We start from the raw sequence: 14,665 nt of genomic DNA, 5'->3' as shown, positions 1-14,665 counted from the left end.
TTGACATTTCTGTACTGACATCTCCTGTTACTATTAGCCAACATATATACGCTACTGATACATATACCTGCGATCACATTAAAGCGGCTGATACACATAGACACATTGTAAAAATAATGGACGAAGCTTCCAGGTCTGAGAAGTGAAGCCAAAGCTGAAGCTCCTTAAAGCTGCATTCTCTCTAACTTCCAGCAGGGGGAGACTCCACTGGCTCCAAACAGAAGTCTGTTTCTATAGAAGTCTATGAGAAAATGAGCCTACTTCTCTCTTGATTTATTATCTCAGTAAACATTTTCATAATGAGTTTATGGTCTCAACCTCTAGTTTCAAGTCTTCTTCAACACAGCATGATGTTCATTTAGTAAATGATGGTTCCATTTATTTTAAAATAGAGGATAAAGCAGGGGAGGATTTAGGACCTGTCAATCAGGACAGAGGCTTAGCAATGCTAACCATGCTAACACTGTGGACATTAAAAAAGACCTCAACTTGTTTTTGGCTGTTTTTCGTGTTTTCATCTTAAACTTTGACCCTCTAACTGTGTGTTTTCACTTCAGCAAAGGTCATTGGGAAATTTTGGTCGCCTAAAAATGTCTTCTTCAGTAGTGTTAGCTAGGTAACTTAAGGGAAAGTTTGCAGACTTTCTGTCCTTTTGACTTCAAAACGGCAGTCCACAAGCCAATGGGGGACGTCACAGCTGCTACGTCCATTATGTTCAGTCTATGCAGATATGTCATGCTGAAGTGTTATGCCTAGTAAAGCAGTAGTGTTGAATAGAGGCATATCTTCAGCTAACCTTAGCTCATCAATCTCTTTAGGGCCCCTGCTGTGGATGTTGGATGTTGTGAGTGGTTGGGTGATAGAGATTTTCTGCTCGAGTTTTGCTGGCCCTTTTGTTACATTTCAATTGGTGTACGACATTGTGCGGCTACTTTTGCTTTCAAAATATCTTCATAAATCATTGTCTTTGAATCTGGTTCCACGCAGCAGACTGCACAACTTTGGATGCCACCAACACAGCGCTTTTGGATACATATATCTGTTCTTCCTCTCCATCACTGGGTTTCTCTGACACATTTCTGTTCCTTGGAAGCGTTCTTTCCTTTTCTTTACTCCACTGTCTCACCCAAGTTAGATTTCTTCACATCGGTGTCCTGCCCCTCTTCCTGTGCACACTTTGTCACATGGAGCAACGCATGCTTGTCATTTGTTGATGCAGTTTAGGGAGAAATTAGGTGCGCTTGTTTTGACTCGACAGAGCTCTCCTCTAATACAAACACGGCAGACTCGTTGTAACGGGGGGGGGGGGGGAGATCGCAAAGAGGCCTGAATCAAGATCATGATGGCATTTCAATTCATCACGCAGCCCTACTGGGTGGCATATTAAATACTGTAAAGATGAACATTGTATCAAAGTAAAAAGTTGCACTTTACACACACTACAAAGAAAACCACCAACTGCCAGCTGGCTCACCAAATTGAAGAACAATCTGCACCTGTCCGAGCATAATAAACTAGCCAACCATTTCCATGCCACTATGACTTAGTCATATCCCTGGAATTTAACTTCATCATTTGATGATAAAATCATACAGCTGGCACTGCAAAGTTTTTGCTTTGCTCTGGCTGGGTCAACTTGTGGTGTTTTGCTAATGGAGTTAAAAGAACAATTGCTGAGGTCAAAACATCTGCACTAAATTAGTGAATCAGTGGTTCACAACAGCCAAAGAGCTCTTTACCGACTTCTTGTGATGCATGCTCAATAGGCTGAGATATGGGCCAACACGGCCAGACACACTCCAGGAGCTCCAGCAGGGGGTCAGCGCAACAATATAATGGCTGTTGAGTTTTGCATCAGTCAGTCTCATCCTGTCAGACACCTACACACCCACCAAAGAGATATTACCTGTAGCCAATCACAGCACCAGTCTGTAATAACCAATCAGTGTGCCGCATCAGTTGCAACAAATGCTGGTGGAGCATGGCTGTTATGTGCACACCGGGTAGTTCTTGTGATCATCATGGCTCAAGAGCAGGTGAGCGGATGCTAAGCTAACGGTTGGACTGAAGTTATTGTTATACGATTCTGGTCTTGTCAGCTAGGCTAAGCATAGCAAGTGAGCTAGCTCCCAACACAGGATATGTGTGGGTAAGAATACAGCTCGGCTTACTGCATGAGAGATGATGGACAGGAAGTGGCTCAGCTGCTGGACTGAGGAGTGATGGCTGTTCCTAGCATTTGACGGGCTCTCTTCAAATAGGAAACCAGTGCAGTACTGTGAAAGTGCTTTACAGTGTGGCGTCTCTGTTCTGTCAGGTGAGAAATATCAACAACAAAATAGAATACCAGTGATGTACAAAAGGCAGCTCATTACGCAAAGAAAAGAAAGATACCAGCTATGTGAAAGATTTTTGGGAATATCAACAGGCAGGCGCACTAACTCACTGTTAAATAGTTCATGACTGAATGGATCAAATATTCTGGTAATATAGAGTGCAGTCTCGTAATATGGACTGCCCTACAATATAGGTTATACTGTGTAGAATGGCACTATTATACACCTATGTTCACTGGGGAGAACTGATCTCATCATTGATGGAACTAACCAACAGCTTAAACCCGTTATTTACTATAGAGTTTTAGGTTCTGGATCTGAAGCTTAATCTGTGGACTCACTGATAGGAAGGAGGACGTTTTCAAAAAAGCCAAAAAAATCAAAGACCAAACAAAGGTAAAACGTGGAATATCACTTTGCTTCTCCCCTGCTCTTATACACAAATTCATGTGGAAAAGAACCTCAAAATGTGCATGTGCACATTGATCACTGTTGACGTCTGTAAAACTCTTACAATAGTAACTTCCCAATCGTTTGTGTAAATGCAATATCAGCACCAAGAATCAATGTTGGACCTACTTGTGTAAAACAAATGTCACCAACCAGCTGAAGGCAGAAATATCATCCCAGTATAGAATCTAGATGTGTGTAAAGCTTGTATTGTGAATAGGGCTGCAACTAACGATTATTTTCATAGTCGATTAATCTGTCGATTATTTTCTCGATTAATCGATTAGTTGTTTGATCTATAAAAATGTCAAAACATGGTGAAAAATGTGGATCAGTGTTTCCCAAAGTCCAAGAGGACGTCCTCAAATGTCTTGTTTTGTCCACAACTCAAAGATATTCAGTTTACTGTCCCAGAGGAGAGAAGAAACTAGAAGATATTCACATTTAACAAGCTGGAATCAGAGAAATCTTAGTTTTTTTAATAAAAAAATGACTCAAACGATTAATCGATTATCAAAATAGTTGGCGATTAATTTAATAGTTGACAACTAATCGATTCATCGTTGCACCTCTAATTGTGAAGCAGCAAGAAATACAGTTTGCATGAGGAGTAGGATAAGAGCACATCAGAAAACAGAAAAGCTTATCAATTCAATTAGATGAAAGTAAAGTTACTAGGGAGCTGAACATGACCAGGCTTTTAGAAAGGCTTGTCCAGGTGTTGAGCCAATCAGTTTAGACACAGATTGGTCCAGCCTGGATAGGTTGACAATACTGCAGGTCTGAGCAAACTAACAGGCTATACTGATGTCTGGGAAAAGGCCATGAGATGGCCAACCACAGCTTTACATAAACAGGGATCCCCCGGTTTGTAATGCTGAGCTCCTGTGCTCTGAGAACACTACTGCTGTTCTCTACACCAGTCAAAGTCAGAGAGATTTCATGGCTGCAGAATTAGGTCTATTTTTATATCACTATAATTCAGGGCAGACATTTTCAGTGAACATGTAAGAATAACTTTTGTAATTATAGGTTCCTCAGCACTGTTATCTAGCATACACTGTGTAGACAGTTCTCCTATTCTGTACTCAACGTCTTTTTCCAAAAGGCTCCCTGAGATTTTAAATAGAGCTCTGTGGCTAGATGAGGCTCTATTTGTGAAGTTAAAAACCCCTCAGCAGCGTTGAACAGCTTGTGTGTACTTGTGTAGTTGTGTTGTGTGATAATAAGGTAGAGAAAGTAATCCAATCAGCGTCCCTGGGCCTGTCGTGGTGCTCTGGGTCCTGGCCTGCTTACAGATCTGACACTGCTAGAGAGAGAGAGAGAGAGAGAGAGAGAGAGAGAGAGAGAGAGAGAGAGAGAGAGAGAGAGAGAGAGAGAGAATATCTGCCTAGTACTGAGAAATCTGCACCGTCTCTTTAAGAGACTGAGAGGCACTCACAGCACTTCCTCAATCTGGCATCCCCCTTCCTGCGCTGCCATTGGTCGGGGCCCCCTCTTTCTCTGTCAGCTGATTCGCTGTTGGTATCTAAGGGCTGGCTGGCCAGCACTCTATAAATAAACCCAGTGCTGTCTCAGCAACCAGCCTACAATACTCATTAGCTACTTCTCCCTCTCCTCTTCCGCCTCTCTCCTGCTAAGCAAGTAGCTTCCAATCGCAGGCTGGCTCTCAGCAGTAACAGTCTGACATACTCTCCCCTAGCAACCCAACCTACCCTACCAGCCGCTCTCTCCTCCCCCTTTCCTTCATCATCCTTCCTGCTTTCTCAAACCTCTCTGCCTCGGAATCTGACTCTCTCTCTCTCTCTCTCTCTCTCTCTCTCTCTCTCTCTCTCTCTCTCTCTCTCTCTTCTATTCATCCATCTCTCATCTCTCACTCCCATCCTTCCTGACTTCAATCAGATGCCTGCTCAGTATATCTCATTGTTTCTTCTTCTGCCCACCGTTTCATCTCTCCATCAGCATTGTGTTGATGCACAATGATGTAACAATATTTAGGGTGACGGTGAGGAGTCTCTCCAGGAAGCACAGCAACACCGTAGCCGTACAGCCACAAACTAACGCTTCCTGCTCACAACAAGTGGCTAGATGATGAAAAACAATACTGAGCCAACTGGGCTTGTACCAGAGTCCATCTGAGTGAACCAACAGTTGAGCAAAGCACTGCCTCGAAGAAGGGTCTCTTTACTACAAGTGTGTACACACAAATCTGTCTCAACACGACTCTAGTCAATACTTAAGTCAGAGACAAGTCCAAGTCTGAGGAGTTTCGAGATCGAGTAAAAACGAGAACGATCAAAACAGTGCTAACAGAGTATTATATGTTAATCAAACACTGTTGCTGAGATGATATACTTTACTCAGAGGTTGCTAAAATTGGGATTATAACTTTAACTTGAACTATAAAGTAAGGTATAAAAACGACATGGACTGGATAGCTCACCTGGTTGAGCGTGCGCCCCATGTACGAAGGCTCAGTCCTTACCGCAGCGGTAGCGGGTTCGGTTCTGACCTGCGACCCTTTTGCTGCATGTAACTGTACTGCAGTAACTACTATTTCTACCAAAAAAAAACATCAGCACGTTATCTTCATGTGTGGTGTCTGCACAATCCCATCTGACAGAATTAGTACACAATGGTAGGGCTGGGCGATATGCAGAAAATCAAATATCACGACATTCTTGACCAAATACCTCGATGTCGACATTGCGACGATATTCTAGGGTTGACAATTGGTGCTTTAACAAAATGTTATTTATACAATGAGATTTTTGATAAATTATCATCAGACATGTCAATTTAATGACTAAGTGGGTAAAGGCAAATAACAGAACAGCTAGAACAGTTCAGAGAAGTACACCACTTTACTGTAATGCAGCTTTTAAAACCAGGAAAAGACCACACTTACCATATTACAATTTTATGATATCCAAAATCTAAGATGATATCTAGTCTCATATTACGATATTGATATAATATCAATATATTGCCCAGCCCTACACAATACCCACGTTTCACTCACACACACACACACACACACACACAAGTTTGTTTCACTATCTTTGTGGGGATCCATCATTGACATAATGCATTCCCTGGCCCCTTACCCTAACCTTAACCTTAACCATCACAACTAAATGCCTAACCTTAACCCTTACCCTCACCCTAACCATAACCTAATTTTAACCCTAATCCTAAAACCAAGTCTTAACCCTCAAACAGACCTTTAACCTTGTGGGGTCCAGCATTTTGGGCCCCACAAAGCTGTCGGGACCCCACAAGTATACTGTATTCCCCGGTTTTTGGACCCCACAAATATAGTAAAACAAGCACACACACACACACACACACACACACACACGCACGCACGCACACGCACACACACACACACACACACAGCCTTTGATTCACAAATTGTTATTGCTGCTTAAGTTCTCACTTAAATCACAGACTAACAATACCATAAGCCACCTACACAATGTGTTGAATAGAGAAAGATTTTCTTCTGAGAGTAGCGTGGTCATTTCTATGTCAGTGAGTGTTCTCACATGCACATAAGTATCCTGGCTATGATAAGGTTTTTGGAGTATCCTGGTTATGCGTTGCACTGCACATGTAAACATCATCGTCATCATCATCATCAGCCAGATTTCAGAAACCTGGATATGTTACCTGCAGTACTCCAAAAGACAGCTACAGGGGCATGAAGAACCAGGATACTAGTGCCCACTGTCAACACACTCAGTGGGACAGTCCTTGGTAAACAGGGACATGGAGCCTCGATCTAAAGTTAAGACTTAACTGCGTGACTGCTTACAAAGTCAAATCAAAGATCCAAGCCCACATGGATACACTTTAAGTGTGGACTGAGATCAAGATGCATCAAAGCGCTGAAAATATGTCAACTTCACCCAAATGTTCCTATGTGTACCAACGCTGACACTTCATGAATGTGCAGAGACGAGAGGGACAAGGAGATGGCCCAAGAAAGGAACTTTAAGAACTAAAAGTTTACATTAAGAGTTGAGTGAGTCAGAGTCTTAGCTGTCACACATAAACACAGTTTGATAACAGCTAACATGTGTACAGTCGGAGTTTAATACGCACCATAAAATCCAATAGTTAAGAAAAAGCACATCAATTTGATGTTTTCCCAGAGTAAAATATCCAAGGGAGGTAACAATAAGAACAAAAGAAGTTCTTATTTGAATCGTACAGCTCAACTTCAACTAACTGCATTAGTGTATAAGAGCCAAAGCATTCTATTAGTAGTAATATTAATATTATACACACACACGATGCACCAATGATATGAAACGGTACACACTTCCTGTGATCTAAATGGGCGTGGTCTCCTTTGCCAACATTACATATTTACACTGCTAAAAGACATATTTAGCATTAGGAAAATTTATTTTTGTTAGGGCGTTCACGAACATTAGCTGGCGTTAGCTTCTCTGTGTTGCCAGATCTCGCGAGAGTTTGTTCCTGAGATACAAATAGGTTGCGAACAAAGTTCATTTTCTCCTGATGTGTCCGTCTGAAAATTGCCATTTTAGTGTCAGAATGTTCTGGAGATATGTGGCTCGTGAAGAATGGCGCCAATATTTACTTTGGTGACTATGGGGCAAAAAAAATCGCTCATAATCTGTGTTCACGTTTACTTCTCCCGTTGGAATCAATCCACTCAGGACCTGCTGCTAGTCTCCTAAAGAGACTTGGACGTGGACAAACCCTCGGGACACAGAGACAGGAAGTTACTCTGGCTCAGTTTTCTAAACCGTCTCTGGCTAAACACAGTTATATCTGATTGTGTGTGTGTGTGTGTGTGTGTGTGTGTGTGTAAATTAAACAAGTGTAGTTTATTGGAGCCAATCAAAATAATACAACGTGCAACAGTCTGAAGTAATCAGCACAGTCAGATGGCTGTAAGCAGCACCGTCACATGAGCTTCGACCCTGCCATGGCCCAAACTGGCCTGTTCTATATACACAGAATAAAAGCATAGTCACATAAACAGACAAACACATTGTTGGATAAAGGGGAGTAAGGCTAACATTGAGTTTACACAGGAGCAGCAGCTTCAGATGCGTTCAGGCCAGAGGTGGAGACTCTCTTTACTCTAACAGGTCATTCTTTTGTATACTTTAAGTATATATATACTTTTTTTTTTTTAAATCAATAATTTTACTTAACATTACTTTTATCTCAAGTATTTTCACTACGTTTCAAGTCACTTCTGTTTCAGAGTCACAGTCCTGATAAACTGTGTGAGAATGGAGCTGAAGAAAGATAGATGGGAGATACAGTAAATCAGCAGCAGAGCAGAAGCTGCGGTGTGTCTGCAGGAGGGACGCAAAGTAACCCAAATCAAACACACAATGTTGCGTGACCAACAGGTGCACGCTGGGTCTAGCTAACATGCTAAATGCTAAAAAGGTTAATGGTGGATCCTCCAGCGGTGACTTCTACGTCATTGACTGAGGAACTTTCACCTTCAGTGAGGTGGAGGAGCGCAGTGGGACAGAGAGTCTCAGTGAACTGCTTATGTGATGCTTTGAGAACGATGAAAAGATGAATGTAGAGAAGATTGAAGAGGACTTTGCGGTGCTCAAAACTCAACGAATGTTGTTCAGACGGGTGAGTACAAAAACAAACCTACTGTGATGGTTGTAACTCTCTCCAGAGGATACCGTCAACATTGCTAGGCAACATGGCGTTACTCGCGCGCGCGTGCGTGCGTGCGTGCGTGCGTGCGTGCGTGCGTGCGTGCGTGCGTGCGTGCGTGCGTGCGTGCGTGCGTGCGTGCGTGCGTGCGTGTGTGTGTGTGTGCGCTTTACACGCAAAACCTCTGCAGATATTTTTTTTTTGCTTTAATATGCGTTTCTGGAGTTTATATTGTGTAAACATCTCCGTGTTGGTTGCTTTGGTGATGTTTTTAGTTCTGCTGTTAAATGGTAGGTTATTTAATATTTCGTGGCTCAATGTTTGTTGCACCCTTTGCGGTGTCCATAGCTCTTTTTATTACACTGCTTTCTTGAATACTCAATTCTGATTGGTCAATTACAGCATTCTAAGGTCTGTTATTTCTGAGTAGCAGACCGTTGCTGTAGATGCAGTCCTGATCATAGACTCTGGAGGACCATTTTTAAACCAATAAATCTTTTGTGCCAAATTATTGATTTCTTTAGTGAGTAGCTGTGTAATAAGCTAGATAATGTAGAGCGAGTGGGGAATTATTGCGATCACCTACAGGGTGATTCGAGATCCTGAGTCACTGGAGTTTTATGCCGAAGAAAGTAGACTTGAAGTGTAAAAATATGCTTCAGATCATGTTCATGCATGTATAGTGCGAGTAAAAGTTGAGGCGTTACGCCGCCTGTGCAGACAGCTGTATTGATTAGAATGGGAGTGTATCCGTTCTGTCAGACGCATGTGAGACGGTCCACTGAAAAATACTGCTGAAACATCTTCTGTGTAGACACGTGGAAAGCTGTCTGCACATGGCACACATGCTTGGCAACTGGGCCATTAGGGTTCAAATCGAATCTTAAATGATGAGCATGCAGACACATGGACCAGTTTATTACAAGAGGTTCAGACAACCATTCGTCTACTGACCAGATAACACACAGATCCCAGTCACAGCACCTACAGTAAAAGATCACTGGACTAATACCCGCCTGCCTATCTTCAACACAAAGAAGACAAGTGATGTTCTCCCAGGACCAGCTAGACAAAAACTTAACTGTAGTCCCAGCAGTGCAGTAACAGAACAAGGTAGCAGCAGAGCACATGGAAAAAGGAAGAACCAGTCAGTGTACTACAGCCACTAATAGACTGCAATAACCACACACCATCACAGTAGCAAACATCCAACAATGAGTCAAACCACACGGGAGAGAGAACGTGGCTACATGTAAACTACACAGGTCTGATGATGAAGGATGGGGTGGGGCACCTGGCTGAATAATGCCTGGCAGCTGAATGTTTAATGTTCAATCCTGGCCACCTGATGATGATGCTATATGAACACCGATCAGCACAGATAATCTGTATTTATACAGAACTCTTTAAAGTGTTTCACAAGAAGGCAATAATACAGAGCCGATATAAAACATCAACAAATCAAGTCAATTAAAGATACTCTCTGATAAATCTATGTTGCATCCAGAGCCTCTGGGCCCTGAAGACAAAGGCTAGGCTAGGCTAGGCTCCTTCCTCGACTCTAAGACAGATGGTAACCTCTGTACAGGCTCATATGGGGTCTGAACTATAGCAAGGGACCAGAGCATGACGCCTTACACCTAATCAATGAGATGTTGAAACCCATCCTGCTGTATACAAGAAACCAGTGTAAGATGCTTTAAGTGTGATGTGGTCACACCTCTCTTTTTATTAAGATAATTTGTTAGGCCTTTATTGACAGGAGAGCTTAAGGACCCTGACACACCAACCAGACGGCCGACCGTCAGCAGAAAAGGCAGTTGGACTGATCAGTCAGGTTCGCTGAATCTGTCTTCATTTCAGATTGACAAAGGTCAAGTTTAAAAGATTTTCGTCAGATTTTGAGCGGCTCATCCGCTCCCCATTTCTGGGCAAGTCCCGACTGCCCTGTCTCCGACTGAACACGTTGGGTCGGCCCAAATGAATGCCGACGGCTCGGAACACACCAAACAGACTCGAGTCACCGACCTCCCCAGACGGTCCGACGGCCGATTATCGGGCTGGTGTGTCTTCTCTCTAAGACAGGAAAGGGGAGAAAGAGGGGGAAGGCCATGCAACAAAAGGACCGCAGGTCAGAATCGAACCCGCGGCTGCTGCGGTAAGGACTGAGCCTTGGTACGTGGGGCACGTGCTCAACCAGGTGAGCTACCCAGGCGCCCCAGGGGTCACACCTCTTAGCTGAGCTAAGAGGTGTGACCCCTGGGGCGCCTGGGTAGCCTGGAAGTTGAGCTCTGTACAAGCTGAAGTTATTTGACTGACACGTAGGCCTAAATCACAGCGTGCAGAGAAAGAAAGCATGTTAGGTCTACTTTTTTTTTATATTTTGGAATGAGGATTTGAGTTATCTCAGTATTTTAGAGAGGTAGAGCCACAGTCAGTTTGTTACAATACTGTGACCGACAGGAGATTATTTCTAATACAATAATACAGATGAGGAAGAAGATAAGGAAGGAAGGAGAAAGATAAAGGAACTTTTTAAAAATTGCATACTAAATTGTAATAACGTTTAGCCCTAGTGACAAAGTACAGCAAGACAAAAAGCTATCAGGGTCTGTATTCATCAAGTGTTTCAGAACTATCACCAAGGCCTTGTCCACACGTACACGGCTATTTTTAAAAACCACAAAAACACAACTGGAGCGCTTTCAAGAGCACGCCAAGCCAACAGGCGGCCCAGTTGCTCAAAGAAGAAGAAGATGTTGGCCAATCAGATGCCTGGAAAAAAAGCGGTTAGCGGAAGGCTACCCACCAACTAGAAGTCTGACGGTCTCGTCCAAGACCAGAGTGGCAGCGTTGCATTATATGGCAGTGACCTGCTTAGCATTCTGACGCCTCTGATCCTCAACACTATGGAAGAGTAACTGTACATTTATGTGTAAACATGTAAAAAAGTCCTGCTAGCAGCCTGTTACCAGTACTATTTTGGCCACTTCCACCATTGCAAGAAATGGCGGCTTATTTGTGAAGCCTCACAAAAGGAGATAACAATGCACACTCTGATGTTACAAGACAAAAACTTGGGTTTTCCCCTTGTATTTGTAAACCTACATTGTGTGATTTTTTTGAGTTGATTCTTTGCAAAAAAAAAAAACTTTGTTCTTTCACAAATATGTGCTCATTCATGTGTAATTACTTCCACCAACTAATCAAAGTATTCTCGTAAGCGTAGAATCTGCCATTCCGAATACATACGAGCGAGTTGCTCGAATGGCGGCCGCCATGTAGCGCCTCCATTTTTAAAATACATTAGCCAAAGAGGGATATACCTCCGCCTTTCGCGCTTTTAAACTCAGTGGCACCGTGACGAATGCCAGGGGGAGATTACTCGCCAGGGAAGCGAAAAAGAGAATTAAAACGACAACGCGACAGGCAAAGCAACAAGACCAATTGGAGTGGCTAGAACAGCTGCGTGTAAACAATGGAGATGCTAAGAGCTAATTTTGGGTTTGGCCACCGTAGGAGTTGAAATGCGCTCGGAATGGGAGGGGCTAGAAAGTAATATTCAGTTGGTTGTCATATACAATTCCACCGCTAGATGGGAGAAATTCTTACACAATGTAGCTTTAAAAGTCATCACCCTGGAGAGAGTATTCCAAAATCACCGTTTACAGTGACCTATAACGCCGTTTGTGTGGAGGCCAAAACGCATAGAAAAGGCCTACGGATTCCAGTGAAAGTTAAACTAAGAGTTAAAATAATCCATTATGAGTGCTGGTTGTAAAGCGTTGAGAGTCAATGAAAAGAACTGAGGTCTTGATCTGCAATCAGCACATTGAAACAGACTGATCTCATGCTAGAAAAATTCAAATCAGAAAAGACAATCACTAGCATGACAAGCTAGTTACGCACATAACTGTCTGTCCAGATAAAAAAAATGCACAAAGATGTAGATTAGTTCATATGGCTGTGGCCTGTCTGTCCCTTCAAAAGCCTTCTTTCAAACGGTGAACACCAACCATTCCTGTCACACAAGATTAGGGGTCGACCGATACTGTGTTTTCCGGGCCAATACGATTATTAGTAGTTAATGAAACCGATAACCGATATTTGGAACCGATATGCATTTACAGTGAAAATGAAAATCTTTAAAGTCAAAATTAACATTTTGGTATGTTACAAACTCCAACACAAAAGTTTGTTTAAATGCATTAAGTAATTATTTAATAAAACTGAAACTTTAAACATAATACACAGTGAAAAAAAATGAATAAATAAAAACAAAAGTAGCTTCTGAAGTTTTAACGTGCTAACAGTTTCTTTGCAGGTGTTGCAGACTGCTTACAGAGCTGTAGCGGAGCCAAAGTAGCGCACTTTATAGTGAATTAACTTTATTGGTTATCAGTCGAATAAAACACCGGTACAGATTGCAAATTGCCAAATATCGGCCACGATTAATCGGCCAGGCCGATAATTGGTTGATCCCTACACAAGATAATGCAGCACGTAGCAGCTAGTGTGGGAAAGGACTGACACACAACCGGTCGGTCAATGCTACTGACAGCGAGGAAGACCAATGAACTCTGTCCTACTGAAGATGCTGGAGTCAGTGTGACAGTGCATCATGATGACCTCGTTATTACAGGAGCTTTCTGACACAATGTTAGCTTCACTGATCACCACTGATCTGTAAACCGAGCTCCCTGTTTAGTAGTATTATTCTTTCACTTCACTTTTAGCATATCCTGACCCGAGGGCAGACACACCAGCACTGCCCATGTGTGTGATACATGGAATAGGCATAGTCCCTCATGTTGCTTGATGTGTTTTTTTTGTAACTCCAATTCAATTATTTTTTTTTTTTTACCTTTGCATTATTTCCAACTGACAAAAAAATGTACAACACTTTCTGCTGTGGTTTCACCAGACCCCCACAGAAATGCCTTCACATTAAAGCACATTTATTGAAGAGAATGCAGGAAGCTTCAAGTTTGAATCAACATTACTTTACATTTAAACATCAGTTTAACACTGCAAATGACTTAGGGCTCCTGCTGTGATAGGGCCCATGTCGCTCCTTTATGCACTCGCAGACTTGTTCCTGCTAACAAGTCCGTTGAGCTCAGGGCGGTACCACTGGTGGGACAACCCTGAGCGTTTTGTCACAGACTTTTTACGAAAACTTTCCGTAAGGGAAAAACCTACAATGCATTGCGCTGTGGCGTTAAACTAAACATTGGGGATGACAGCATGATTAAGTGTCCCTCCTAATTCTAATGACACATGCTGTTAACCTGAATTAGGTATGTCATTTGTTTGTTTTACGATGGCAGGATTTTGACCTCAAATATGGTTGAGTCTGACAATGTTATATATCAACAGAAAGCAAGCAATGAATACTCCACTTCATTTAGCTACATACAGGGAAAGAGTTTCTGTCCAGGATTAGAACCTGGGACGTAGTGGCTTATGGTGGGTTTCTCTAAAGGGCGAGACGCACTAACCCGATAATCAGCCGTTGGACAGTCTGGCGAGGTCAGTGACTCGAGTCGGTTCGGTGTGTTCCGTGCCGTCGTCCGTCGGCCTTCATTTTGGCCGATTTGACTTGTTGAATCGGAAGGCGGGCACTGCCGGCAGTCGGACTCAAATGACCAACCTGATTGGTGGAGTGCTAACCCGGAAACGAGGAGCGGGATGAGCGTGACGAACGCCTCTCAAAATTTTACGAAAATCTTTTAAACTGACCTTTGTCAATCTGAAATGAAGGCTGATTCAGCATCTGCATGGCCTATTTCTCTCTTAAAATGTTTTCAGAAACACGTCTCGGTGAACTATTTTAGTACAATATGAGATCGTATTCTGAACATAGACTGTATATAAGCCTCCAACTGAGAGAGACGACGTAAATGTGACGTGAGCAACGTGTCTGAAAGTTGGAAGTCTTCTGGTAGCTGTGCCAAGAGAAATCTCAATCATTCCCAATCTTGCAGAGACGGAGAGCGTAGGTATATGTAAGGAGATAACATAGTCACAGGCTAATTATTGCTAACTAAAATGCTAGTTAACATTAGTAATTAAACTTAAACAGCTAATGTGAGTCGGAACTGTCTGAGAGCTTCTCCTGTACTATACGGTAATTTCTCTACTGTGCGACAGTAAGTCGCGTGGTTATGACACAATCGTTAGCCTATTTTTATAAAAACGTCTGCTACGGA

At 42.7% G+C, this 14,665-nt stretch overlaps 1 protein-coding gene across 2 annotated transcripts in view; it reads right to left on the bottom strand.

The window, feature by feature from the left end:
* Positions 1 to 14,665, bottom strand: part of dyrk1b (dual-specificity tyrosine-(Y)-phosphorylation regulated kinase 1B) — a 63,421-nt gene that overhangs the window by 18,318 nt on the left and 30,438 nt on the right. The window lies entirely within an intron of this gene.

Source organism: Sander lucioperca, chromosome 10, assembly GCF_008315115.2.
Source record: "Sander lucioperca isolate FBNREF2018 chromosome 10, SLUC_FBN_1.2, whole genome shotgun sequence".
NCBI classification, from domain to species: Eukaryota; Metazoa; Chordata; class Actinopteri; order Perciformes; family Percidae; genus Sander; species Sander lucioperca.
Note: the sequence above shows the minus strand (reverse complement) of the source record. Positions and strands in the feature narration are given on the sequence as shown.